General features: G+C 42.5%; 1 protein-coding gene across 3 annotated transcripts in view; it reads right to left on the reverse strand.

The window, feature by feature from the left end:
- The window catches only part of NHS (NHS actin remodeling regulator), a 345,061-nt gene that overhangs the window by 285,381 nt on the left and 33,741 nt on the right, over positions 1 to 25,939 (reverse strand). The window lies entirely within an intron of this gene.

The following is a 25,939-nucleotide window of genomic DNA, read 5'->3' on the forward strand; positions in this document are numbered from 1 at the left end:
GTAGAAGCACAGTGTTTGCTGTTCACACAGTTGTTTTGCCCTGCCATTCAGCGAAGGGGGACTGATAGATCTGGGTGGGCTTCTTTATTTCTCCTGAAATATTCATTCCTACAGCACTGAGTAAAAAATTTAATAGTACTGTGACTTTTTCTAAGTGGTCATCATAAATATAGAATCTTAAGGCTTTACAGCATCACATCTTTAGAACAAGGTCCCTCCAACAGTTAGACCAGTTCATATGCTGGCAGTATTTTAGAAGGGTCTTCATTCCTTCCCGCAGCAGAAGTATCAAGTTAGCCACTTCTACTCTACCAAAAGACTGGTCCCAGGAACATTTTCTTTCTGGATGTGTGTGCTGTTTTCTATTATTCCTCTTATTTTATTGGTATTGCTGTGCATTCACGTGTCCCTTATTAGCATTACTGAGATGGAAAGCAGCCCTCTCTTGAGAACAGGGTCTTCATTGTAAACTATTGCAAGTTAACTAAGTAAAGCAACTCCTTTGTAGGGATATCAACAGAGTAAATAATAGGCTTAAAAGTTAAACCACCACCCAAAGAAAATCAGAACTGACAAAAATCCCAATGCAATGTTCAGTGATCAAAGTTCTCTTAAGAAAGGTGACCTGTCCTAGAAGGCAGATTCTGCACAAAGAGCTGCTGGGAAGCAGATTGAGAATCTCAGGCACAAGGACAGATGGGGACATTGAGGGCTTAGTTTTGCTCTCTTCAATAACAGACGTCTGCCATGTTTCTGAAGACCCTAGAATAACCCATCAATGAAGCAACATTAATTTTAACCCTTGTCACATAGTATTTACCACAAAATACAGCGAAAGTTAGTAGAGAGTGAGAATAAATGGATTAAGGATGGATGAAGCACTGAGTTAAAAGCTGACTTAAAATTCAAGAGCATTCCTCAGCTGCATCAATAGTCACCTTTAGCCATCTTTTCTAATGAGAAAGTTACCAAATATCTGGAGTTTAATTACACAGCTACTGAATTGACTAGGGACTTGTATTTGCAAATTAGTACCCATTGTGTTGAAAACCTAACTTCCAGTAGAGCCTAACTCCCTGATTCTATCCATGTATATTATACTCCCAGTAACGTTCCCATTTACCATTAAACAGGTTTCTATCAACCCCAACACCAATCAATACTTGTGTAATAGGCAGAACAGAGGTTCTCAAACGTTTTGTATTGTGGACCATATCTTGACACAAAGATTGCATTGACATCACATAACATCCCCTTGGTAACAACATCAATAGCTCACATGGAAAGGAACTCTTGTGAAAGTATTTCATATATGTTGAAATGTATTTTAATTAGGGCTGTCGATTAATCGCAGTTAACTCACGCGATTAACTCAAAAAAATTAATCGTGATTAATCACAGTTTTAATCACATTGTTAAACAATAGAATACCAATAGAAATTTATTAAATATTTTGGGTGTTTTTCTACATTTTCAAATATATTGATTTCAATTACAATACAGAATACAAAGTGTACACAGCTCACTTTATATTCTTAATTTTTATTACAAATATTTGCACTGTAAAAATGATAAACAAAAGAAACAGTATTTTTCAGTTCACCTCATACAAGTACTGTAGTGCAATCTCTTTATCGTGAAAGTGCAACTTACAAATGTAGATTATTTTTTGTTACATAACAGCACTCAAAAACAAAACAATGCAAAAAACTTTACAGGCTACAAGTCCCCTCAGTCCTACTTCTCGTTCAGCCAATCGCTAAGGCAAACAAGTTTGTTTACATTTATGGGAGATAATGCTGCCCACTTCTTATTTACAATATCACCAGAAAGTAAGAACAGTGTAGCCAGAATTGCAAGGTATTTACCTGCCAGATATACTAAACATTTGTATGCCGCTTCATGCTTCAGCCACCATTCCAGAAGACATGCTTCCATGCTGATGATGCTCGTTAAAAAAATGTGTTAATTAAATTTGTGACTGAACTCCTTGGGGGAGAATTGTATGTCCTCATCTCTGTTTTACCTGCATTCTGCCATATATTTCATGTTATAGCAGTCTCGGATGATGACTTAGCACATGTTGTTCATTTTAAGATCACTTTTGCTGCAGATCTGACAAAACGCAAAGAAGGTACCAATGTGAGATTTCTAAGGGTAGCTACAGCACTCGACCCAAGGTTTAAGAATCTGAAGTGCCTTCCAATACCTGAGAGAGATGAGGTGTGGTGCATGCTTTCAGAATTCTTAAAAGAGCAATACTCCAATGTGGAAACTACAGAACCCGAACCACCAAAACAGAAAATCAACCTTCTGCTGGTGGTATCTGCCTCAGATGATGAAAATGAACATGCATCGATCCGCTCTGCTTTGGATCATTATCGAGCAGAACCCATCATCAGCATGGACACATGTCCCGTGGAATGGTAGTTGAAGCATGAAGGGACATATGAATCTTTAGCGCACCTGGCATGTAAATATCTTGCAACACCAGCTATAACAGTGCCATGTGAACGCCTGTTCTCACTTTCAGGTAACACTGTAAACAAGAAGCGGGCACCATTATCTCCTGCAAATGTAACCAGACTTGTTTGTCTGAGCGATTGGCTGAAGTAGGACTGAGTGGACTTGTAGGCTCTAAAGCTTTACATTGTTTTATTTTTGAATGCAGTTATTTTTTGTACATAATTCTACATTTGTAAGTTCAACTTCCATGATAAAGAGATTGCACTACAGTACTTGTATTAGGTGAATTGAAATATACTATTTCTTTTGTTTTTTTACAGTGCAAATACTTGTAATCAAAAATATAAAGTGAGCACTGTACACTTTGTATTCTGTGTTATAACTGAAATCAATATATTTGAAAATGTAGAAAATATCCAAAAACATTTAAATAAATGTTATTCTATTATTAACAGGGCGGTTAATCGCATGAAAGCCCTAATTTTAATGTGACTTAACGTCTGTAAATAAGGAAGAGGAGCCAGCACCAAATGGCTAGCCAGAAATTCATGTCACAATTTTGAAACTTCTGGAGTAGAACATGGTTTGAGGATAAAGTAGCCTGTGAAGGAGAGGTTTACCTCAGAGAGTACACACTTTCCTCTTTTCCTGTCATCACACTAGTAAGAGGACAGATGGAGAAGAATGCATCTCACAATCCGTCTAAGGCCTAGTCTAGACTAGGGTAATGAGAGGGCAAGTGTGAAAAATCGGGACGGGGGTGGGAGGGGAATAGGCGCCTATACAAGAAAAATCCCCCAAAATTGGGACTAACCCTATAAAATCGGGATATCTGGTCACCCTAGTCTAGACACAGGTTTTGTACCGATGTAACTTTCAGTTCGGGGGTGTTATTTTATACAAATATAATTAAAGTGGTATAACCCCTAAGGTGGCTGCAGTTATAATGATATAAGGATGCCTTATACTGGCATAGCTTATTCCCCTTCACTACAGAAACAGCTATGCCAATCTAAAGATGCTTATGCCAGTATAACTCCACACCTCGGTGGGAGGGGAGAAGGAAGGGGGAGAGTATGATATGACTTCAACTAAACCAATATAGTTCAAACAGTAAAAAACACTGTTTGTTGACAAGGCCCAAGTTCTGTCTGTTTTCTCTCACAGATTTTCCCTAGTTACGCTGAGGCTACAATAACCTAGCAGCTTCTTCAGCTGCTCTCCTTGCCTCCCTTGAGCAGCTGCAGCTGTCACACCGCTGGCAAAATGAAGGTGGCGATGAGTGGAAAGGGTGTGAGCTATCTCTTTGACAACCTCACCCACTCCACAGAAATGTAAGGGCCGTGACCCTGGTGGTTTTCATCCAGCACTCCACTGCTTTCCCCACACCGCGCAGGCACACCTCCTCTTCTCTGGCACAAAAAGAGGGCTGGAAAAGAACAAAATGCTCTTCCGGAAACATTTTACAGGGCCATGGAAACTTTTCCCTTCCTTACAAGCTGCCGGTATCTCTTTAATAGGTGACTTATTTATGGATTTAGATACCTCCTTGTTAGATCAAGGAAAAGTTGATTACTGCAGCCAGGTCATGTCTGTGTTTGATGAGACAGGCTCCAAATTGAAATTAATATTCTATCCCAATGCTGGAAACTCCCTCTCAGGGAAACAAAGGATCCTGTTACTATCATATAGGACTTCAATATCATATTTCCCAAGACAAAGGGAGGGAACATTGAAGCCCTAACAACCCAAGACAACACACACCAACAGCTGTATCTGAAAGTTAAAGATGCAAGCAGGAAATCCCATGATGAAATTATAGGTATTCAGCAGCTGACTAACTTTCTTAGGTAGCTTTTAAGTTGTTTTGGTCTTTTACATTACCTATTTGCCTTTTATATAAAAACAACCTCGATAAGATTGGCTAGCTGGATAGAAGCCATCTGACACGCCCAGCAAGGTGAAAGAGGAGCAGGCACAGCCTTCTCCCTCCCCCAACCCCCACACAAACCTCTACTTTCTGATTTTTTTTACATGAATTTAGTGCTCATGGGAAAACATACGAGGTTGATATAATGATCCTGGAGAATAAAACCCTCTGTCGAAAGAAGTGCCAGCTCCCTGACCAGTGGGCACGGAGCCTGTTCTGAAGGGAGAACCTCAAAGTGCGAAGTGGTCCAGCCTCTATGCCATTTCAATGCTTGGCCTCCATACTGAGGCGGCCAACACAGGTGCCTATTGTTGCAATTGTGTTGCGAGTTAGATCCTTTTCTGTTTACGACCTGGACCGAGACCATTCATTCATTTCAAAGGGGGAAGGGATAGCTCAGTGGTTTGAGCATTGGCCTGCTAAACCCAGGGTTGTGAGTTCAATCCTTGAGGGGGCCACTTAGGGATCTGGGGCAAAATCAGTACTTGGTCCTGCTAGTGAAGGCAGGGGGCTGGACTCGATGACCTTTCAGGGTCCCTTCCAGTTCTAGGAGATGGGATATCTCCATATATTATTAATTATTATTACTATTATCATTTCATCCAGGACACTCAATGGCAAGCACTAGTGACCAAGAAGGGAAAGGCTACATATCCCATTAACAAAGCCCGGAGCTCTCCAGTCCCCAGCAATTTTGCTTTGAAGTGGTACAGCCTTTAATTTACACTCTTTGAGGAGTCTCTCTTCCAGTATTCCCTCACAGCCCTTAGCCAAGAACTGTAATTTATCATGGTGGCAAAAAATAACTAGGGACAGCAACATTGACCTCGTCAGCAAGAGAAAAAATAAATAAATAAGGCTGTTATAAACTTGAAGTGAGGAGGGATGATTGATTGAGCAGAAATACACAGCAATAGGCTGCAGGGTCTTTGCAGCTGGAGAGAATCTTGAACATACAAAGCAAGGCAATGGAAGCAAAAATGTCACACAAGATTCCGCAGCCTCCTGAGTAACCCAGTTCTCCAAGCCTGGGTGCCTTTCCTCAGGCAGTCTCTCTAACAGTTCTTCTTATATCCCTTCTCCGCCCTGAGCAGAGGACAAAGGGAAACTGGAGTTAACCCATCAAATCCTGGGCATTATGTAGTGCCTTCACACCCGTCACAGCAATTCATAAGGAGATAATGCAGCAACATGCAGCATAACCATTTTTGTTCTGAAACTTGTTTCTCAGTCTACCTGCAGCCTTAAAAAAAATAATAATAATTAGAATTTTACAGCTCTGGATGCCATTTTACTAGTCAGCCAGGTCATTTACCCACTGTTGCCAACTCATGATTTTAATCGTGAGTCTCACAATATTTGGTATTTTTCTTAAAGCCCTATCTGCTGGAGTCAGGGGATTAAATGAAAACCAAATAAATGAAAGAAGTTTCTAGCCCTTATGGTTGTGGAGAAAAAAAGTCAATAATACAAACCCTAAAGGCTCAAAAACTAGGGTATGAATAAATAGAATCCCAAATGTATTATTTTTTAAAATCTCATTGGGACCAAACTCATGGATTTGGGCAATATTATCTACCACAAATAGTCAAAGGTATGTACACGTAAAGAAATCTGTTTAAGTACAATGTGTTTTCCAAACTGCTCCAGTTCTAATAACTGTGTCAGTTAGACCGCTTTAGGCCAATCTTCAGGTTCTGTATGCAGTCTCTCTGGAGGCAAAAGGAAAAAAGCCGGTTTCCAGGGCTTTGACCATCACCTATTCAGCTCTCTGTGTAGCTCCTTTTTGAGGAGCTGCTTTGGGACATTGCTTGTGAATGTTTGAAGATGTACAGCTAGGGGTACACTGCTTCTTTAGGTCTTTTGTCTGAGACTTCCCAGTGTGTCATCTTCAGTCTTGCACAGACTTTCAATACATAGCCCCAACAAATGATGCCAATTACCTGTTTATTAGACTGAAATTCCTTCCCCTCTTCCCCTTTACAATTTCACTGATTTACCTCTACCATTTAATACCACAGACACTGACAACAGGTTATTATACAAGAGATATTTTCCTTGCAGCCACCTGGTTTCCGCTTTAGAAAACACCATTAAATATCTTCTCCCCTAAGCTCATCTCCGGTGCAAGCTCGCAGGACTACAAATGTCTGCAGGTAAGGGACCACAAAAGGAAAAGCAAGCTTACAGTAGGCACCCACCTCCTGCTCTCTTGGGGTGTTTGTTTTTTTGTAGGACTCCTAAAAATCATTACTTGCTCTCACTCAGACCTATTCCCTTCTTCTCTTGACTGCTAGTAGGCACTGCTACTGAGATTTCCATCAAAACTAGTCAAGCAGGGGACAGTATAGTAAAGGAGAAGGCATCTAGGTGAGAAGTGGGAGAGGGATCAGGGAGTATCTGCTTATCATTTTGGGAAAGGATTTGCTTATGGGTACAGGATAAGTAGTAAGATAAGCCCTGGAACAGTAAGATGGGGCTTTCACATTCCCAAGAGTACGGGCAACATTCTAAAATGTGAAGTGTCAGAAACTTGAGAAGTTCACTCATTAGCTACAATAATCTTAGACTAGGATCTAACAGACACTATAAACTAGAATTCTTAGTGGATGCAAAAATATACGTGTGTACGATTATAAAAGTAAGGTGAAAGATAGCTTAGGCCATCTTGTCCACCCCCTTAATCAGGTATGATTATTTCCTACAGTACACAAGCTAATATGTTGTACAGTACTTAACTAAAAGTATTTTTTTTAATTTGGACAATTTGTACAGGTGATTTGTTCATATATAATCTAGTGCCTTTAAGCATTCAGGTGCAGTGGTGAAGGGAATTAAAATCAACAAAAGCCATCAAATACCTGCTGTCACCGCATAGATACAGCGAACCATTTTTTCAATTAAATAAGAACTTTAAATTCCTATTCTATTGTGCATACTTGGTAACTGCAAAGTGGTTACTGTCTTTTGGAGGTCAAGTATATTTCAGACAAACAGTCCCTTGAGGAAGGCTTCCAACAGCAGACTTATAACAGCTCTATCGTGTCAAATTCATCGCATTGACCAGATAAAACCTAGTGCTTTCAGAAAAGCCATTAGGTTTTCTTTGGTCACTGAAGCACACACTGAAAATTTTCTCAGCAGGCTGTGCCCCAGCTGACTCTAAAAACTTCAAGAGAGCCAGGAGGGAAGTCTAATGCCTATAATTTACATTTTAGTAGCTCTCTGATTAGCTATGTACCTGACTTAAGGATGCCATTTAAAAAAAAAAAAACTTCTTAATTATTCTTTGTCCAGCAGGTGTTACAGGTTATGACATATTAAAGTAACCTCTACCCCGATATAACGCGACCCGATATAACACGAATTCGGATATAATGCGGTAAAGCAGCACTCCGGGGGGGAGGAGGAGCGGGGCTGCGCACTCCGGTGGATCAAAGCAAGTTCAATATAACACGGTTTCACCTATAACGCGGTAAGATTTTTTGGCTCCCGAGAACAGCGTTCTATCGGGGTAGAGGTGTAATTGTTTTACAAATGGAGTGCTGGTTTGATTACCCTAGAGACTGGGGGCAGGAGTTGGGTGAAATCCTGGCCCTGCTGAAGAAATGGGGGGTTTCTTTTCATGGATCCAGGATGTCAACTTAAGCTCTCTATCCACATGCCTGGTACAGCACTGGCAATGGCAGTGCAAACTTCCCCTACTTTGCCACCCTGGAGTTGTAGGGTGTTAGCCTGGGACTTGGTGGACCCGGGGTCAATTCCCTACTCCCCTACAGACTTCCTGTGTGATCCTGGGCAAGTCACTTAGTCTCTTTGTGCTTCAGTTCCCTGTCTGCACAATGGGGATAATAGCACTGCCCTACCTCACAGGGGTGTTGTGAGGGTAGATACATGAAAGCTTCGCAGGGCCTCAGGAACTCTGGAGATGGAGGCCAGACCTGCCTCTATTCCTTTTGGTGGAGACCATTGACACAAGTGTCCAGTCTCAAATCGTTCTGGAATGGACATCTGCCAATGAAAAACTGGCCTGAGCCACCCCATACAAACTTATGAATACAAACTGTCAAGAGAGCATGTAATTGGGATGGGGATACATAATATATTCCACCTACATATGTTTATTTGTTATCTATTTCCCCACCCACCCTAATCTGTGTTAGAGCCATCTGTTGTCCATATAGGCTACACTTAGAATGTAAGCTCTTCAGGGCAGGGACAGTCTATTATGTTTGTACCATGCCTAGCATAATGGTGCCCTGGCCTCTAGGCAATACTGTAACCTAATACAAATAATTAGACATATAAAACTTAACAGGAACTAAGGATTGAAGAGCCTCGCATTTATGTAATGGAACACCTCACATTTACAAAAGAATGTTGGCCAACACTCAAACTGAGGCCTGTACATTGTTTTCTTTCACAAGATGAATTTGGCCTGGCAAACCAGCCTGCAACTCTGACATAAGCCAGTAAAAGGCAAAGAAATTCAGATGCTCAAAAGTTGTTGTTTTTTCTATTTTGTGGGTAAATAAATGGAGGTGTGTGTCCAATCCTCATTGGAAACCAAAATGAATCCCTCCCACTCATGCTCATCACCACCTTCATCACTGCCAGAGCTGGTATTTTGCCCACTGTGATTCTGTTGCCTTGGGCCTCCTAAAAGCAACCAATCAATCATTGCCAGCTCAGCTGGAGCATTTGCTAAACAAGAGCCAACAATTACTTTAACGGAACTATGAAGCCATCATCAAAATGCCTATAATGGCAGGAACAAACCAGCTATCCAAAACCAAGGCGATATCAGGCAGGTCTGCCTACAAATAGCCATGAGGCTTAATCCCTTCCCTCTCCCCACACTTTCTTTGAAGAGCACAAAACTTTGTTTCTGGTCATTAGGCTGTTTCCTTTGGTTGTGTTTGTATGTGTCCAAATAAGAGAGCAAGCCCCTAGGGATTAACTAAAGACAAAGCAAAGTCATGCGCTATGAAATGCTTTGAAAGTTGGTGTCTGTGAAATAAACCTTCCCCCTCTACCTACTACTGCAGTCAGTATATGGATTAGATTAGAGTGTTCTGTCTCTCTCCCTGTGCTCCACAGCTTTGCTCTGCTAAGGTATAGTCGAGGTAAGGGCTATAAGAGAAAGGGTCCCTTCTTTAGAAGCAGAGTTCTCTCACACACTCATGAGTAATCCATCTTTTTCGTAATAATGCTGTACTTTGCCTCACCATCCACATCCTGCTGTGCCCCCCTACCCCCACAGCCAACACATATCCAAACCATTCAGCCATAAGATCTGGACCACTGTTTGAAGCAGCTCTAAAGAGTCTGAGTCAGGGCACAATCCTAGGATATTGGCATGTCAGAGGTACCTGATCTCAATAGCAAACTAAACCAATGAAGAGAAACCAGGTGTCATTTTTCACATCCCATCGCATAATGGAGGATAACTGGAGATTCGTGACCAAAAAAGCAGCCATTTCAGCCCGGTGATCCAGTCACAACAGTTTCTTCAACCCTGGCAGTATAATATTAGGGAATCTTATTTCCACTCCTCTGGAAAGGGAGGAGAGAGTTTCACTTTTATTGCAGGCTTATTTGAAGTAATATGTTGAATTTTCAAAATATTACAAGGCTTTATGGATCACTCGTATCCCCGATCATCTTTCTGAAGTGAAGTGTGTTCATGGTTTGTTCTGACCACTGTTGACTTCAAGTCATTTTCCAGGCACTGAGAAAATGACAGACTACGAAAAGAAAGAGCTAATTAAAGAGGACAGGCAACCTGGAGGCTGCAAAGGTGGCCACTGCTTGGATGAAAACTAAAACTGGTGGTTTAAGAATAGCTGGCTGCTAACTGGGATAAACAGCTGGCTTGTGTTCGATTCATGTAAAGATTTGACAGACCACCAGCACTATTAGGGAGTCAAGTTTCACCTACACCCACTGGAAGAAAACAAGATGTAGTTTCTGGCCAGCACTACATTCATCAGTGGCTGACTGCCACTATGAAATGCTGTAGTGATGGGGAGGGGCGGCAGAAGCAAACAAGGGCTTTTCCATAGATGCAAGATACTGAGAAAGCACCAGGATTTCAAGGCTTGCCCACAATATGATATATGGTGAGATGAGGATTTACTGTGCTGGTGAAATAAAAACCAACAGAGCTTTCTATTTAGTATAATTTTATTAGTCTTCCTCTCTTGGCTTTGTGCTTTATTCATGCCTCTCACTACATGTGGAACAGCCTCTTTTTCCTTCGTACCTAGTGCCCTAAATCTCTGCAAACCCCAATCCTTTTCCTTCAAGCTACTGTGCAAATGAGTGCCTCATCCTGGGCACCCCCTCCTGGCCTCGCGGCAGCCCTGCAAGTGACCTCTCACCTCAGTTTCCCCTCTTGGTAACCCAAAGGACTCCACTTCAGACTCTGACTTAAACAATACCCGTCCGGGGGGCCAGTTTATTACAAAAACCTTGTGCAAATAGTCTATAACACAAGTCCCAAAACATAGTCCCTATTGTCCCAGTGCACATGGTCCTTTTTCTTACCATATCCCAGTGTCTTCCATCACAGCTAGGCTCCTTAGCCATTCTCTTCCATCCCTCTGCCAGGACAGCCATTCCAGCCCTTCCTTCTGAGGTGCAACCCTGATCTTCCCAGCGGCAACTCCACAGCCTCTCTGATGGGAGCATCCCTCACTTCCTCCAGCCTTTTAACTGTTCTGCTGGGTTCACCTCTCCAGCAAGATAGCAGCAGCTATCCCCCTTCTTTCAGACCTCTCTTCCCTTGGCTCTGACTTGGAGCCAGCAGGCATCTCCCTCTGCTGCTGCTGCAGCTCCAGCTCCGTCCTGCTGCCTTTAGCCATCTCCAACCCTCTCGTCCTGGCTTGGGGACACCAGCCAGCAAACCATTCTTGCTGCTCTCCTACATTCAGCCCTCTCACAGGAACCACATCTATCTCTGGTAACTCTCACCTCCTGCCCGACTCCTGTGTGACTCCTGACTGACCTTTTATAGCCCCCTACCCCAGGTGCTGCCCCACCCTTTTATAATTGGTCCAAGTGGGAGCACCTGGACTGGAACAGGAGTACTGATCCCAGTTTCATTTAATGGGCCAGCTACCCTTTTACATGCTGAATTTGGCATAGTGGCTCTGCACCATTTCACACCCATATTGTCCTCAGATTTGTAAGCTAGTCAGGGCAGGACTTTGTTTCCTCTCATGTTTGTAAAGTGTCACAAGCATTTATGGCGCTATCTAAATAACAGTCCCACTGTGACTTCCCATATTACATTCTACCTCCGTAGCAAGCTCTCGAGATCTGCATTCTAAAGAACCCAAATCCTCACATGTGCAGACCTAAATCTGTCTGTCTGTTCCTAGAGCTATGACACCAGCACTGTAATGAAACAGCTGTTAAAAAAAAGCAATAAGCTCTCTTTTTGTTGAATATGTATTTTATGTCTTAAATGTATGCAACTTGCAAGAAAGTAAGTAGCTATAATCATGCTCTCAAATGTATTTTTTTAATTTTCCGGTTACTGCTATTAATGTTTAATTAATCTTCATAAACCACTTTGAAGTTGAAAAGCACTGCAGTACATACAAGTTAGGCACCTGCAATTACTGTGATTGCCCACACAAAAATATGCTAATTGCACTTGAAAATTACCAGTTAGCTATTTGCACATGCAGTTATTCAATCTGCATGCACAATCATGGTAATTGTGCAGGCAGCTTGTTGCAAAATCAGATCTATAAGTGAATTATAGTAATTCTATGGACCCGTCTCTTCTTTATTTCCCCTCATATGTACTGTACTATAATTTTCTGATTTTGTGCAATATGTAACAGAGATTTTCTGCTTTTTCTTTTGTATTCTCCCTTATGGTGGAATAAAGAAAATAAAAGGAAACTAAAAGAAAATACAGCAAGGTAAGTGAGAGTTGGAAGGGCATTGTGTGTGTCCATATACAAATACAAACACCAACTATCACACTCTGTTTCAGTTTACAACTGTTTCATAGCACTTTGACCCAAAATCTAGGTATTACCTGAATGAGTTTGAGCATGCATATAAGGTAAGGCTCTCAGGCATACAATGGCAATGAAAAAATGTCTTCACATCTGAAGCTGTACCGTTTTGAAAAAAATCCTTCTCAGTGTATCCTTTTGTTTGTTGCCCAACCTAAATTTTATGAGAATGTTCTTTATTTTATAATCTATCTACACACACACACACCAATTGAGGAGACCTATTTGATCATCTACAATAGTCCATCCTGCTGCCAGGGTCCTTAACTGTCCAATTTAGTATTGCATAGCTCAAGGGAAGGGATTTCCACCAATTCCCTTGGAGATTTCCATAGGCTAAGAGAGCTCACCATTAAAAAGCTTTTTCCCCTGATAATCTACATTTCTTTCTTCTTTCACTTGATTTCACCCATGATTATAGATCTGTATCCTTTGCACCAGCCTAAATAAACAGCTAACCTTGTAAGCATCCCCTTCAGGACAGTGGAGGACTGATCCAAAGTCCATTGAGGTCTATGGAAAGAGTCCGATCGACTCCAATGGGCTATATATAGATCAGGCAATAAGTGTGGGGTAGTAGTTAGGCCAAAGGGCAAAGAGTCAGTAGACTTGCATTCCATTCATGGCTCTGCCTTAGACTCACTACGTCACCATTACCAAGTTGCTTAAGCTTTCTGCCATTGAATTTGCTCATGTATATAACAGATACAATAATAATCACCTCCCTCACTGGCGTGTTGGGAGGTTAGTGTTCAGAGGTTTCTAGCACACTATTTATACTATACAAATAAACAATAAAATGAGACCTTTAAGGTTCTTAAATCAAAAGAGCTATAGAAATGCAAAATATTATTTATTACAGTACTAGCACTTGTTGAAAGTGATGTCCCTCTTTGCGTTTGTCTCGCCAATATAGGCTTAGCTCTTTTAATCTTTCTTCATAAAGTCACTTATCAATCATCGCTCTCCAGTCTCTCTCTTTCTGATGTTGATCTGCCCAGCCCTCTGTGTTCTGAGTGCCCAGCAGAGATACAGTGGACGGTATGTACCCCTCAAGAGTCACCCACACAATGTGCATCCAGTAACACACAGCTGCTGGGGGAGGAGTGGCAGTTTCAGCACAAAAGTACTCCTTCAGGAACCATATGGGGCAGCAACGGAGCAGATCAGGAAAGTCGTTTGCATGTGCAAAGCCCAGGACAAATATTAAATAGATCAGGGGTTCTCAAACTGGGGGTTGAGATGCCTCAGGGGGTCACGAGGTTATTATAGGGGAGGGGGGGGTCACCAGCTGTCAGCCTCCACCCCAAACCCTGCTTTGCCTCCAGCATTTATAATGGTGTTAAATACATAAAAACGTGTTTTTAATTTATAAGGGGGGGGTCATACTCAGAGGCTTGGTGTGTGAAAGGGGTCACCAGTACAAAAGTTTGAGAACCACTGAACTAGATCATCAAAACTCTCCTGTAGCAGGCAGGAATTCTCCTCCTCCATTTTACAGCTTGAGAGATAGAAGTGATTTTCCCTGAGACCACAAAAGGAGATGGGGGCAAAGTCAGGGTTAGAACTCAAACGCCCGCCTGACCTCAGTCCCGTACTCAATCCATTAGGGAGTTTGTGAGAGAAGGGTCAAATTTGGCCTTTACCTCTGGATCATAGCAGGTCCCTGGCAGCAGAACCAATGAGGTCCTATTCTACCGCATGGAGGCAGGACAGGGTGCACAGGGGACACATGCTCCTTGGGTGTCTGTGACAATACACAGGGGTTAGGTGGGGCTATGGCAGGGTAGATCCTGCAGTTCTCCATCCTGTGGCAGGGATGCATGGAGTGCTCTATCAGCTAACACCCTCCATGGGGCAGCTCTATAACCACCCTGTAATGACTCCATGTCATGGGAAGAACGATTGCTCCCTAATTCCTTCATATCCAACCAGGTATTTTTCGTATTGAAACTCCTTATGAAATACTCAGGACCTGAGTGGAAGAGCTGAGCTGATCTCTTTACATTTTCTAATGAGCTAGTTTTAACATGCCTATCTTTGCACTGGACTCTTTATGTTCTCCAGCAGCAGCAGGGCCTTTGATTCCTTTCCCCTCCCCCTCACAAAATTAAACATTTGCTTATTTTTCTAATCTTACCATAGGCAGCTCACACGGGTCACATACAGAGTGGCTGAGGAAATGAGGACATGATATTAAAATAAATCTGCCCTGTAGAGACATTTAAATAAAGGGGGGGAATGGAGAAAACACAGGGTGAAATTGCAGAACTGCTGTAAAAACCAATAAAATGCCCCTTCTCTAATTTCTCTGAAGCTCTTTCTAGGGTTTTATTCCCAGCAAAGCTCCTTGGATGCCTTGGATTTGCCTGCAGAAAAACACTTGATGTTTCCGTAGACCAAATCAAAGTGAATTAAACATTAAAGCGCTGCAGTAACATTGCAGGACTGCAATGGCTTGGTGTATAAAAACAGGGGGAACATGGTGCTGAAGTTTATGAGGCAGTGGACTGGACAGAGCCCCTTCTTCCCCCCACCCCCCATCTGCCCCCGCTTAAATGTTGGCATGTAGACAGGGGATCCTCTCCTTAACTCTTTCAAAACTGTACAAGTTTAGCACCAGCTCCTTCAAATTCTCTCTCTGTGGGATCACACACACTCATACCCACATATGACACACTGATGTATATCTATGTGAGATTTGAACGGAGATACATTTCTGCTGAATTCTAGCTTGTTCTTACAAGTAGCATATTCCAGAATAGTCCTTCATTAAACATCACTTCTCTGAGCTGAGCTGAGGGATCTAAGCATTCCTCAGAAGAGGAGGAGTCCTTTCTTCCTTCAATGAGAGGGGAAGAGGGACATAAATACCCACTGCCTGAACCCTATTACCATCATTCTTCTTCAATCACACTGTGTAAAAAGCATCAAAGAGATGTCTTAGGCGCAGGTGAAACCCTGGAGCAGAGCGCACAGGCTCTGACTCTCTTATCTGACTTGCATAGGTGCTGGCAAAATGACAGGAGACAGCAAGCTGTTTTCTGAAGTCAGCTTTCTGTTCTCTGCCTCCGCTCTTTCCCCTCCCCCTTGTCCATACACATTCACCACTTGCTTTCCCTTTGGCAGTGCTGCAAGATTACAATATGGGAGAGAAGCCAAGTACCTGTGGACAAAAGGCGACATAGGTAGCCGTCACATAAGCATCCCATGTCTGGATGGAAACAGACTCAGGGTTCAGGGATAAGGAAGAGAAGTTTGGCTTCTGTGTTAAGGAATTCAAGAGAACAAACAAACAAAAATAGTCTGAGCACAGGAAAGAGATAAAATGAGCAAGCCAGAGAAGCACACTGGAGATCTAGCTAAGACAGAACTAATTCTTAAGGCCATCAGACAGAGAGGGACCATAGCGTGGCTCCTCACATCCATGCAGTGAAGATCTGTACTTCAAAATGAAACCCAGGGGAAGTTCACGTACCTAAGGCAGGGTGGGCAAACTTTTTGGCCCAAAGGCCTCATCTGGATATGGAAATTGTATGGCGGGCCACGAATGCTCATGAAATTGGGGGTTGGGATGTGGGAGGGGGTGAGGGTTCAGCCTGGGGATGCGGGCTCTGGGCTGGGGCCAGAAATTAGAAGTTCAGGGTGCAGGAGGGGGCTGGGGCAGGAGGTTGGGGTGCCAGGAGAATGGGGGGTGAGGGCTTTGGACTGGGATCGGGGGGTTTGGAGGGTAGGAGGGGGTCCAGGCTCTGGTGCAGAGGGTGCAGGCTCTGGGTGGCGCTTACTTCAGGCAGCTCCCAGAAGCAGCAGCATGTCATCCTTTCTGGCTCCTACGCGGAGGCGCGGTGCTGGGTGGTTCGTGCACTGACCAGTCCGCAGGCTCCACCCCCATGGCTCCCATTGGCTGCGGTTCCTGGCTAATGGGAGCTGTGGGGGTGGTGCTTGGGATGAGGACAGCGTGCGGAGCCCCGTGGCTGCCCCTATGCATAAGAGGGATGGGGGACATGCCGCTGCTTCCGGGAGCTGCGCAGAGCCACAGCACACGCGGAGCGAGCAAGCCCCCGACCCTGCTCCCCGGAAGAAGCTCGAGGGCCGGATTAAAATGTCTGAAGGGCCAGATGCAGCCCCTGGGCCATAGTTTGCCCATTGAAATGGACTTTATATAATTGCACCCTTCCCAGCAGACGTGAGTATGTGGAGGTGAGGGGCAGAGGCAGGTGCTTTTAAAAGATATCCTATTCTAAAGTCGGTTCAGGTTTTTTGATCTGAAGAGGCCCTGGATCCCTGTCAGAGCTTTCCTTTCCCCGACACCGTCTCTACAGGTCACATCATGGCCAGCATGCTCTGACTGATTTTTGTGCAGTGGCTTCATAAAAACTGGCAGGCTCTTCATTACTTCTTTGTGGAGGAATAAGACTATGGAGAATCAGTCTTGGAGAAGCAACATGTATTGGGACTGTATTGCAGTGGTGCTATCTCGATAAATCTGGATTTTACAACACAACATCCACATAACCTCCTACAAAAAACGGTGAATGCATTTTTCTCCATCTTCACTCTAGGTTTAGAATGAAGGCAGTGCACATGTTTAGCATTATGTATTTATTAAAATCCTTGGCTTCTTCAGCACTGGCTTCTGACAAATTCATGTGCAGAAGTCAAGATGAATAGGTCCATCAGTGTTTGAAGTTAGTGCTCCCCTGACTGATAAGTAGCTTAAGTCACTTATTATTTATTTATTTCTATTTATGGTATTGCCTACAAGCCCAACTGTGATCAGATCCCTCTGTGCAAGGCAGTGTGCAAATACATAGTAAGAGACCATCTCCTTGACCTAAAGAGTTTACCATCTACACAAAGGATGGGTGGGGAAAAGTAGAGGCACCAAGACTTGCCCAAAGTCACACAGTAGGTCGGGGCGGAGCTGGGAATATAACTGGCTCCTAAGCCCCAGCGGTTTTCAAACTGGGTCATGAAACGTAAGGCACTGGGTCGTGGCAGCTCTGGTCAGCACCATCGACCAGGTCATTAAAAGTCCCGTCAGTGGTGCTGCCCAGCTAAGGCAGGCTAGTCCCTACCTGTTCTGACACCGCGCTGCACCCCGGAAGCAGCCAGCAGCAGGTCCAGCTCCTAAGCGGAGGGGCCATGGGGCTATGCGTGCTGCTCCCGCCCCGAGCACTGGCTACGCATTCCCATGGGCTGGGAACCGGCCCATGGGAGCTGGCGGGGGGGCCATGCCTGCGGGCAAGAGCTGCGCCGCCACCTAGGAGCCAGACCTGTTGCTGGCCGCTTCTGGGGCACAGTGCGGTCCGCGGTGCCAGGACAGGCAGGAAGCCTGCCTTAGCACCCCCACTGCAGCACTCCAACCGTCTGCCCCAGACTTGAGCCCCTTCAATAAACCAAACCCCTCATCCCCAGCTCTGTTGGGTCGTGGACATCAACAATTTTCTTCAACTGGGTCACCAGAAAAAAAGTTTGAAAACCACTGTCCTAAGCCCCAGTGTAGACCTCTACGCACTGGACCATGTTGCCACTCAAGACAGAGGGCAAGACTACACTTAAAACACTGCATCAGCACAGCTCCACTGCTGTAGCGCTTTATTGTAGACTCTCTGGGATAGTTAATCCATTTTCCTGAGAGGCAGTAGCTATATCAGAGCTTCTCCCTCCAATGTAGCGCTGTCTGCACAGGAAGTTAGATTGTTATAATTACGTCACTATGGGGCGTGGATTTTGCAAACCCTTGAGCGATGTAGTTATTCCAATATAAGTCTGTAGTGCAGACCAAACCAGAGTCATCCTACTGCCATCACTTCTGCAATAGCTTATATCAAGTGTTCTCATGTATTTTCCATGAACCACTGATGAGCCACAGAGCCCTTGCTAGTGATCCTGGGAGAGCTGTTCAGCCACGTGAACTTAAAAATACAGTAAATGCTTTCCTACCATTACTTGTTCATATAAGTGGTTGGTGCAGTTGCCACAGGTATGTTCAGTGAATGCAAATGGGAGAGGTGTGTGCACAAAGAATCTTTTTATTAAAACATGCTCCCCACTACAAAAAAATTGTTTAAGAATCCTTGGCTTGTGCCATATAGCAAATTATGTACAGTGTCTATTACACAAAGAGCACATCTACACAGATCTAAGAGTTTGTTCAAGTCTCTCTTTTTATAGACCAAGACATTAGCTTCATTTGTACCATACTCTCCTTGCATAAATGTAGGTTTTAATAAGAGCAAGACAAACCTTTGCTTTTTTTCAATCATTATTTTCCTCCCTTCCCCAAGGAAAGCCAGTACACACTTTAGTTAACAAAAAGAAATTATAGCAGATTTCTTATCTCAAGTCCAACAAATTTTTCTATAAAGGAAATCTCTGCTTTCTAAAGAAACAGTGAAAGCTGACATAATTGGTCCCCTCTTTGCACACCAGTAATCTTTGCCCTTCTCAGCAGAGATGGGTGCATATTAAAAATTTATGAACTTTTCAGAAGGCTTCTCAATGTTTCTGCCCTCCTTGAAATGAGGCAGCTCCTTGCACACATGAAGTACTGAGATCTCAGTCAAAGTACAACGTGTGTTCCCAACCACTGGTTCATTCAAAAGGACAAGTAGTTTTGAGCTGGTGCTGAAGATTTCTTAGCCCTTCCCTGCTCTCTCATTCAGCAGTAGGGATTCTAACTTGCCACACTGTACTTGAGTTGCTCAAAGCTGACTTCGTTTAGAACAGGTGAAGCTTACTGCAAGTTATAGTGCACACAGTTGAATGAGAGGTACTGGTTACTAGCTATTTCCAAGACCTTATTCTGCTATAGAGTTGAACAGGCACAATTTATTTTTTAAGTGACTGCCCTTGATCAATATTCTGCATGACCAGAAAATGGAGGTAAAGCTTCAGGAACAAAAAATGCCCCCACTTATCTCAAAGAAATTTTGTTTTTGTGTTTACTTACTGTATAGTTTTGAGTGTTCTCTGTTACAATGCCTCTTTATTTCTCTTTTGACCAATTATCTAGAGTTATAAGGAATTATAACAGGGGGAAGGGTCTAACCTAATAGTGAACCACACTCATTAACACACTGAAAATACAGATGAGGCTACACCTCTCTCTGAGTAATTCATACAGACAATATAGGCAGATGGTAGCAGCATAAGCAAATTTAAATTACTCTCTCGAGAAAACCCCAAATGCTTGTTATTGTCAGTCTTGGCAAGGACAGGATCATGACACATACACAACATACTCATTAGTATTAGGAATTATGTGATATAAAGGGAATGATTTTCAGGATGGTAGAATATTTTGTTAATTTTAAGTTTTTCAGCTTTCGCTGCCTTGGCTTTCAAATCCCATAAAACATATTAAAAATATACAAATAAAACCATAATGGACAGCACAGAGGTGACAACTACCATTATGATAGGCCCTAGTTTTATATGGTTACATAGAGTGATGGGGAAATGTTGTAGAGACCAATCTGAAATGAAGTTGGGAGTTTTAAATTATAAACATCCGCTTTTCAAGGATGCAGACCTTTTCAAACTTTCCTACCTTTCTGATATCTAAAACCTTTTAAAATATTCAGCCATTATTAGATCAAGCATTTCCCTACAAAAGACAGGGAATGAAATATGGCATTTCAGCTGTCAGACTAGACGAGACTGCAGAGTGAAGCCTAGGGGAGAGGAGAGACTTTAAGCTTCACTGACATATACTCCATAAAAGGGATGCTAGGCAGACTTTTTGGGTCAGTGGTAATCAGTAAGAACATTAAAGCCCAGTTGGACTGCAGAAGTGGGAAGAAACAACCCTTTCATACTCCGATGGTGGAAAGCAATAAACGATGCTCTCTGTGCTAGGCAAACCAAATGAGGGGCCATTTACTTGCAGGAGTAGTCTATTAAAGTAAATGGTACTATAACGACTATGGCTGAGAGTACAGGTGGCATGATTGGGCCCCCAGAAAGTTATCATGTACTTGACTGGTATTGTGCATGCTCAGCCATTGTATTAACTAGTTAGCAGATACTTTAACCAGAGATTAATTAGTCTAATGAAAATCTCTCTAGTTACGAAGCCCCAGATTCTGTATGAAAGGGTAGTGATGGTACATGTTTAACAGACTCGACAACCTACATCATAATCTATCGTAGCATATAGGTCATCCCATCTATAATATCATATATATCATTGCTTAATCACTCTGTGATAGTTTAGAAACTTTAACTCAGGTTTGTTTTCTTTTCTCTTTAATAATTAAAGAAGGCCTGTCTAAGTGACTGTCAAGTCATTTAGAGCCCAAATTTCACTTCCCATTAAAATTGCACATTCTGATAAGAAGTGGGTCCTTATTCCACCTCAGTGGAGCTTTTCCCTCAAATTAATCATTCAAGCTCTGAGCAATTTAAAAAAAAATGAAATATATATGCAGCAGTTGGGTAGTGACTGCACTTAAGTCTATGCAAATGGGCTCCAATGGCAGATGGTGCCTTTTTTATGTCTGGGACTCAGAGTATATTATGATTAATTAAAAATCTTACTAAGGTGAAGTAGAACCCATTTCCAACTGTAGCATGCAACTTAAAAAGAAATTAAATTAGTTAAACACCAAGCCCAAACAACTAGACAGGGTGTCTTAAGAGGTCAGTCATAAATGCAGATGGTTTAACTTGGTTTGAAATCTCTGCCAAGGGTTATAATTAAGAGATGAACATGATTTCTATCAAATGCCGAACAGAAGACATCCCCAACTCCCACCTGTAAACAAATCCTGGAAAAGAGATGGGATGAACCAGCTGTACTCAATCCCATTTTGATGACACCTGGCTTATATGGCTCAGTTGATGGCACTGGGCCAGAAGATCATGGGTTCAAGTCCCAAAAGAGGCATTTAGTTCATAACAAATATTGGCTGGATCACCCAGATTCTGTGGAAACAGCTCCAGGAAGGCACTCATGGGGAGGAAAATCCAGGGAGATCCCCCTTGAGAAGTTCCTTCCAAATTCTTCCATGAGATAATGAGGGTTTGCCCACACTGAATAAGCAGAGGGTCTGGGCTCCAAACCCTGCACAGATCTTGGAAGATCCACCATTGACAAGGGCCAATTGCACAGATAAGCCATACCTCCATGCAAACGTTGAGGTCTCCCCCCACTACATGGAAGGATAACTCCATCAGAGCCAGAAAATTTTCCTGCCCTCTGTGGACTTCATGAAGGAGGTTTTCAAGATGAAGAGGTAGGCCACTGAAGTTGGCAGAAGAGAAATCAATGCTCTGCCTCAAAAAGACAGGCTTTAATTTCCCAAGTGTTACAGGCCTGATCCAATGCTCACTGAAGCCCCTGGGAGACTTTCCTTTTAGCTGTTCCCATGGACCAAATGGCTGCACATAGTCACTGCAATATTACTATATAATTTTGTGTGTGCATGCTTTTTAAAGCGCAGATTGCCTCTGAAAGGTACTACATATGACTGAATTCATAACGTTATCCTGAAGTCCTTTGTGCTGGTTGTTGACAGGAAAACTACCTGCTGGTGTTTCTAACCAGACGCTGATAGCATAAGAAAATGCTACATAAGCGAGCAAAGAGTGTCCCTGAGATATGCAGGCAACAGGGAAGCTTCCGGGGTCATGGCTCTACAGTACATCACTTTGACATTTAAAAAAATAAAAATAACTCGTAAGGATTATATATGATGAACAGCTGGGATATGTTAAAAGTATTTTACTCTCAGCTTGGCAGCTTTTAGTAAATCACAGTTTAATCACACTGCCAGGCCATCACTGTGGGTGAACTCTGGAGTTGCTCAATAAGACACAGAGAGAAGATATACAGAAGAGTGCAAAGGATGTTTAACCAGGAAGGAGACAGTCATTTGTTATTTTAGTTTCCAAGTAAGGGAAGTGTGAAGAAATCATAGCATCGCACAAAGAGATGGAGAAGAGCTATTAGATCACCCAGCCCATTCCCCTGTCACTACAGGAATGCTCTTTAAAGTAAACTCATGTACTTTGCACAGACTAAATGTGAGCAATTCAAGCTAAAAGGCTCCCACCTTTCCTTTGAAAGGCTATTCCATAGCATAATAGGACCTCATCATTAGAAGACGCAGACACTTTTTTAATCTACATGGCTGTGCTCATATCCAAACAAATACCAATTAATTTTTCAAGTGGCTTTTGAGGGACACTTTTCTGAAGCTTAGGACTCATTGAAGTCAATGCAATTTTGCTATTGATTTCAGTGGGACCAGGGTATATATCATACATTTGCTTAATCACCTTAATCCGGTAATGCTATTATTCAGTCCAGAAAAAGTGATCAAGTTTATCTGGTCTGATTTATTCTTTCTGAAAAGACAGGCTGTTCATTGTTCATGGTTCCATTAGCCTCTCAAGATTTACAGACTCTGCGCCAATTTCAGAGCTGATACGTAAAGCTGGTGTAAATTACACTTTGATAAGAGGGTCTAAGCTGGTGTCACTTATCTTCCAAAGAACTAGAAGAATGAAAAGCTATAATGGAAGTTGAAATGGCTGGGTGTGCATTTACTGCCCAACTTGCATCTTCTTCTGTCCTTCTGTTTATTGTTCTTCCTGCTCTATCCCTCTCTTCCAGCCTCCTGGAAGTTACACCAAATTACGTTCTTCTATGCCTGTTTACCAGCAAGGAACTTACATTGTCTTATGCATTGCTCTGACTGTGGTCTTTCCCCCGTACATATTTGTTCCATTAGTTTACTAGGGAAATGAAGTTAGATGGAAGAAAGCAGTAATTGTCAGAATCACTTGTCACACTCACACTTTAATCCTTTTTAATGATTAAAATCACATTTGGGGTATTTGTCCTTAGTCCTCAGGTATGCCTGAGGTTTTCATAACTGTTCAATTAAAAAATTTCCAGTCATTGCCTGATTCTCCTTCCCTTTACAGCAGTTTAACACTGGTGTGTCTCCAGGGTCTTCCAGGGAATTACTATTCCTAATATAAGAGCAACAAGATGGGTGAGGTCATATCTTTTACTGGATAATAGCTTAATATCTTTTATATTACATCACCCACCTTGTCTCTCTCATGTCATAGTGCTAACACAGCTACAACAGCACTACTCCCAGTTTACACTGTGGTAAATGAAAGATCAGACACTACACACTTTCGCTAACTTCCTTTACACTGACATGTAGGCTCAAAGTCGTGAGTGTGTGAGAGAGAGGGGGGAAAAAAAACAGGATCATTCCAGGCTAAAGAACAGTGCAATATCAAATGAAAAACACTAATACCAATCAACATATGCAGGAGGAGTCACACTAACAAGTTAGATTGTCTTAGGTTGTCTTTAATTTGTTTACAAATCATCATGCTGTGCAGTTTGATGGGTTCTAATGGCATAGTTTGTGAAGACATTCTAAAATCAGTAAGAGCAAGTTTAAAAAATATAAGAGGGGAAGTATTTTTTAGCTTACACTTATTGAATATTTTGAGTTTATAACCTTCATACAAAATGGCACCGTTGCCAGAATACAAAAGAATCAGCAAGGAAAGATGGTTCTGTGGCAGTGCGCTAATTACTTCATCAGTTTGCAAATGCACCATGATCTTAAACTGAAATATCTGTCCTGAGCTCCTCGGAACAAGATAATGTCAATTGGGATGGACTGCATGTTAGTTTTGTGATGTAGACCAATATCCACAAAGGTCTGGACTGTGAACACTTTCACTTGTCATTCAAGACATTACACATTTGAATATAGGTTTCTAACATAGAAAGACTAGAGAAATAACTAACTGAACACATCCACTATTCATTCTTGAATGGAGAAATATTTGTGCTGGGCCAGATTCCTATCTGGAACAGGCAATGGATGTAACTCTGAAAGTGAGGTACTGAAGGTTGGTTTTAGTTCAGGTTAGAGAGCTGTAGATGCTATTCCCTTTCACTAAAAATAAAAACAACCTTTAAAGTTAGCTGCCAACCACGAAGTAACAAGAATGTAAATATCAGGCTTTAGTTTCAAATTTCGGATCAAAGCTGGAAAAATGTAACTGGGAGAGGAAATGTAAACAAATCACAAGCCCTGCTCTCTAGCATGGTATGGGAAGTGGTACAGTCCAGACCAAACCATGAACAGTGTTCAGTAACTATCAGTAGAACACGGATCATCACCAGGAGTGTTGTAAGCAAGACACGAGAAGTAATTCTTCTAGTGTACTCTGTGCTGATACAGCCTCAATTGAGTATTGTGTCCAGTTCTGGCCACCACGTTTCAGGAAAGATGTGGACAAATTGGAGAAACTCCAGAGAAGAGCAACAAAAATGATTAAAGGTCTAGAAAACATGACCTATGAGGGAAGACTGAAAAAATTGGGTTTGTTTAGTCTGGAGAAGACTATGGGGGATATGATAACAGATTTCAATTATGTAAAAAGGTTGTTACAAGGAGGAGGGAGAAACATTGTTCTCTTTAACCTCTGAGAATAGGACAAGAAGCAATGGGCTTAAATTGCAGCAATGGATGTTTAGGTTGAACACTATGAAAAACTTCCTAACTGTCAGGGTAGTTAAGCACTGGAACAAATTGCCTAGGGAGGCTGTGGAATCTCTGTCATTGGTGATTTTTAAGAACAGGTTAAACAAGCAGGAATGGTCTAGTTATTATATAGCCCTGCCTTGAGTGCAGGGGCCTGGACTAGATAACCTCTTGAAGTCCAGTCCTACGATTCTGTGATTCTATGACCTGAGCATTGCTTAATCCCAGCTTAGACTCCAACATAGGCATGTTCAAAACATAGTTGTGGCCCAAACGAGATATTGGACCTTCTCTTTTTGCCAGTGTGGACACACACACACAAAAGGCTGTTTTAATTTAAACGTTTAAACCTCCTAGATAGGCTAAGGCTATGTCTACACAAGGCTTTTCCCCCTAACATTTCCCAGCATTGCCAACACGGGTGCAGCTCCAGCAACAACATTGGAAGCCCTAGAGTGGACAAGATGGTAGCAGCTGCTGGAGTTTAACTCATCATGCCATCTAACTGCCGTCAGAACAGATCTAGGCTAGTAGGTGATGAAAGATGCCAGCAGCCAATCTGTATGAGTGCTCTAACCTTGCTCTCCCACTAGCAGAGCTGCATCCATGCTAGTGCAACAGGGAGAGCATTCCCTAAAACGGTCAGTGCAGACAAAGGGTGAAATTTGGCCCCATGGAAGTCAATAGCAAACTCCCATTGACTTCAGGGGGACTGGGATTTCATCCAAGGCCTTTACGATAGAAGAATTCCTATAGCCGCATTAAAAAAAGAAGAAAGGAAGAACTAGAACAGAAACAGGATTCTAATGTGAGGTCTCAAATTAAAAGGAAAGAAAACTCCTTAGGAAGTGATAAATATCATTTATAGCTTTTATCCAAGTACGAGCTCAAAGTATTTCCTTCTTTTCCAATTAAAAATAAAGCTATGAATGCCAGAACAATGAGCTCCAGAGTCTCTGAATCCCAGTCAGAGG

The sequence above is a fragment of the Chrysemys picta genome, chromosome 1 (assembly GCF_011386835.1).
Source record: "Chrysemys picta bellii isolate R12L10 chromosome 1, ASM1138683v2, whole genome shotgun sequence".
Taxonomy (NCBI): Eukaryota; Metazoa; Chordata; order Testudines; family Emydidae; genus Chrysemys; species Chrysemys picta.